Source organism: Geotrypetes seraphini, chromosome 6 (genome assembly GCF_902459505.1).
Source record: "Geotrypetes seraphini chromosome 6, aGeoSer1.1, whole genome shotgun sequence".
Taxonomy (NCBI): Eukaryota; Metazoa; Chordata; class Amphibia; order Gymnophiona; family Dermophiidae; genus Geotrypetes; species Geotrypetes seraphini.
This window is the reverse complement of record NC_047089.1, coordinates 48,265,878-48,270,673: the sequence shown is the minus strand read 5'-3', so window position 1 is coordinate 48,270,673 and position 4,796 is coordinate 48,265,878.

Here is a 4,796-nt window from a genome sequence, read left to right as displayed (position 1 = left end):
GTACTTATTCCGGCCCTCCTTTGCTGGAGCAGGTCTCTGATAGGTGCCCAGAACACCTTAGACCCTCCCCCTGCTCTCCCCTCCCGGAAGAAGCACGTCGGAATAGGGGACTCAACATATTTGACATACGGAAAGATTGTTCAGGTATTTTTCCTTTTTAGAGACTTTTTTTTTTTTTAAAGGGTCTTTAAATTTGAATGTGTCCGAAGCCTATTAGGTTCTTATAGAATATTTCCCCATATATATTTTGTAAATAATGGTCAAAGAGCACTTGATATATATTAAAGAACCCATTTTTTGATAAAGTTCTTTTACACTTGTTTTTAGATGTACTATCTGATATATTCATGGAGAAATCTAAAATAAATACACCGTATGACATCTTCTTTTAAACAAGATTATTCTTATATATATATATATATATATATATATATATATACTAGTTTTTTATTCTTATATATATATATATATATTTTATTCTTTTATATATATATATATATATATATATATATATATATATATATATATATATATATATATACTAGTTTTTTAGCCCGGGTACTAGAATAGATGTGTAGACTTAGGTATTTCTTTCTCTCTTTCTGTATGTGTGTCTTTCTTTCTTTCTCCCTGCCCCCCTTTATTTCTGTCTTTTCTTTCTGTCTCTCCCCCCCTGTCCAGCAGTAGCCCTTCTCCCTTCCTTTTACCTCCCCTCTGTCCAGCAGCACCCCTTTCCTGTTCCCCCTGTCCAGCAGTAGCCCTTTTCTCTTCCTTTTACCTCCCCCTGTCCATCAGTACCCCTTCCCTGCTCCCCCTGTCCATCAGTAGCCCTTCTCCATTCTTTTTATCTACCAATATTCCCATTTCCCCTTTTACCACCTTTTCCACCCCATCCAGCATCATTAGAGTACCTGTTGCATTGTTGGTGTTCCAGTGTCTCCTCTGCCTTGGGTCTGGGCCGACTATTGTGGGCCAAGATTGCTAGGGGTGCCCTTTGGGACAGGCAGGGGCAAGGGTCAGCAGAGTTGGGGGAGTTCTGGGTGGCAGCGTGAGTTCACTCTGCCGGGCCGCGGGGAGCTGGTGTCTGCACTTCTAGCCACTTCCTCCAATCTCTCTAGAGTCCCTACTGATCTTCTGTCTCACTCCTCTACGCTTCCTGTCATCTCTTTTGTCCAATTGCCTTCAACCCTTGGACAGAAAAGACAGCTTTGAGCATCCTCCCATTCCCTCTTCCACAGCCGTCACCACCACCATGTCCGCCCAGGCGAGCCGCAGCTATAGATGGTCATTAAAAGGGGAAAAGGCATCCATTTTCTGAATGTGATAAAAGATGGCCTTAACTGCAAGAAAAACCTGCATAAGGATGCACCACGGTCACTTTCTTAGTTAAAAGGACCCCTTAAGTTTGGCTGAAAACAGGGCATATAAATTTAAGAACTTGTTTTGAATATGGAGCCCAAGAATAATCACACACATATATACAGTATATATGTAATATATATCACAAAAAGAATAGGATAACACTTTGAAAAACAAAGGCAAAAAGCACTCATGGGTGTCTTCACCTTTTACCAGACTTTTGTTTGCTTGAATAAATAACAGAACTTCATCTGATGTTTCTTACTTGCAGAAGGCGAAACTTCCCATGCAGCTTTAAAAAGTAAAATACTTAATGAAGAATCCACTAAAGACTAAAGATATAAAGTACATTTGAGTTAATGAATACTCAGTCTAATGGTTAGCACAACCTGGAAAGAGCAAAACAAACAAAAACTCGGATCATGAGTACCCAGGGAGCTCAGTTCAAATTACACTGCAGCTCCTCCAAACGTTTTTAAATACCGGTAGACATAAAACTAATACCCGATATGTGTTGATTAAAAAGCTAGTGATCCATTCACCTTCGTTTGTGCTATAAGGAGCCATGCCAAGTTTTAACCTCATCGCATTTAAGCATACAATGTAGTAAAGCCGCAGCAGTTTCTTCTGTGTGCAGCACACAGGCTTCGCGTCATGCGGCGGTGACGTCCAGGCCTCGCACTGCCACGTCTCTCCTGGGCTGCGATGGAGAGGGCAGGGGGTGCTGGTGCTCCGCACCGCCTTTCGCCTCAAGCTGCCGCGGCCTCCTCCCAGTAGCTGCCGCTCTGCACTGCCTTTCGCTTCAAGCCGCGGCAGCAGCATCTAAAGAAACTTTGGCCGGTAGGGCCATATTGTGAGGTGGAGAGGAGGGAGGCTTGTGTGGCGCGCATGCGCACTCGTGCCGCCACATCCCGACGGATCAGGGAACACGCGGTGCCAGTGCGCATGCGCGCTTAGCGTTTTATTATTATAGTTATATATAAATACACAGTATGACATCTTCTTTTAAACAAGATTATTCTTATATATATATATATATATATATATCTATCTTCTATCTATATATATAAAATCGGAGGTATGTATGTGTGTATGTATGTGTGTGTGTGTGTATGTGCCGCGATCACGCAAAAACGGCTTGACCGATTTGAACGAAACTTGGTATGCAGATCCCTCACTACCTGGGGTGATATGTTCTGGGGGTTTCGCGGCCCACCTGCACACGTGGGCGGAGCTACAAACATAAAATCAGATTTCACCCATTCATGTCAATGGAAAAAATGTAAAAAGCTGCCATTCTCACAGTAATTCAAAAACGGCTTGACCGATTTGAACGAAACTTGGTATACAGATCCCTCACTACCTGGGGTAATATGTTCTGGGGGTCTCGCGGCCCACCTGCACACGTGGGCGGAGCTACAAACAGAAAATCAGATTTCACCCATTCATGTCAATGGAAAAAATGTAAAAAGCTGCCATTCTCACAGTAATTCAAAAACGGCTTGACCGATTTGAACGAAACTTGGTATGCTGATCCTCACTACCTGGGGTGATATGTTCTGGGGGTCTCGCGGCCCACCTGCACACGTGGGCGGAGCTACAAACAGAAAATCAGATTTCACCCATTCATGTCAATGGAAAAAATGTAAAAAGCTGCCATTCTCACAGTAATTCACAAACGGCTTGACCGATTTGAACGAAACTTGGTATGCTGATCCTCACTACCTGGGGTGATATGTTCTGGGGGTCTCGCGGCCCACCTGCACACGTGGGCGGAGCTACAAACAGAAAATCAGATTTCACCCATTCATGTCAATGGAAAAAATGTAAAAAGCTGCCATTCTCACAGTAATTCACAAACGGCTTGACCGATTTGAACGAAACTTGGTATGCTGATCCTCACTACCTGGGGTGATATGTTCTGGGGGTCTCGCGGCCCACCTGCACACGTGGGCGGAGCTACAAACAGAAAATCAGATTTCACCCATTCATGTCAATGGAAAAAATGTAAAAAGCTGCTATTCTCACAGTAATTCCAACTACCTGGGGTGATATGTTCTGGGGGTCTCGCGGCCCACCTGCACACGTGGGCGGAGCTACAAACAGAACATCAGATTTCACCCATTCATGTCAATGGAAAAAATGTAAAAAGCTGCCATTCTCACAGTAATTCCAACTACCTGGGGTGATATGTTCTGGGGGTCTCGTGGCCCACCTGCACACGTGGGCGGAGCTAAAAACAGAACATCAGATTTCACCCATTCATGTCAATGGAAAAAAAGTAAAAAGCTGCCAATCTCACAGTAATTCAAAAACGGCTTGACCGAGTTGAACGAAACTTGGTATGCAGATCCCTCACTACCTGGGGTGATATGTTCTGGGGGTCTCGCGGCCCACCTGCACACATGGGCGGAGCTACAAACAGAAAATCAGATTTCACCCATTCATGTCAATGGAAAAAAGTAAAAAGCTGCCAATCTCACAGTAATTCAAAAACAGCTTGACCGATTTGAACGAAACTTGGTATGCAGATCCCTCACTACCTGGGGTGATATGTTCTGGGGGTCTCTCGGCCCACAACTCTATGTTGCTTGCTCAAGGGTGGGTTCACCCAACAATTTATAAGGTCTTGCTCCTGGAGGTGAAACTAAAAATGTTGTTTATAATCACGTTTTGCGTTAGTTGTATTGTATTCATTTTGTCAAATATTTCACATTATAATTTGAATATTGTACTTTTTATTAAGCTGTAAAACAATAATTTCATTCACCACTATAAAGTATCTTTATTTGAATCCATTTACAGTGTTATTGCTATAATTAAATACCCGTGCAACGCCTGGGCATCAGCTAGTATATATATATAGTTGTGCTAAGTTTGACGTTAATATTTTATAGATTTCTGATAAAGGTCATTCAGCTGAAACACAGGCCTGTGTCCGGTCTTCTTGAACTCAATAAAAGCTTTTGTGAACCCTATAGCAAGAGTCAAATTGCCCTTAATCAAGCTGTTGGGAATTTCACCCTGTTGTCGGCTTCGCTGTGCTTGTTGTTATTGACTATGAATATTGGTTCTCTTTTTTGTTTTCTCGGAAATAGAGAACTGCCATGTTTGTGATTACTTCTGCCAGTAGCCAGTGCTGTGCTTACCTTTAAAAAAGAAAGGTTTGCTAGGTATAATAATATTATTGTGCTAACAAATACAATGAGGACAACAACATGATTTGAATAATAAAGTGACCAGACAACAAAAAGTAGAAAAATAATTTTATTTTCGATTTTCTGAGTACAATATGTCAGATTTGAAATGTGTATCCTGCCAGAGCTGGTTTTAGACAGCAAGTGTAATCTAGGACCTAAAAGAGAGAGGAAAAGTCTTTTTTATTTTTGTTTACACCCAAGCACCTGCGTGGGGTTGGAGAGGTTGTAACCCTATGT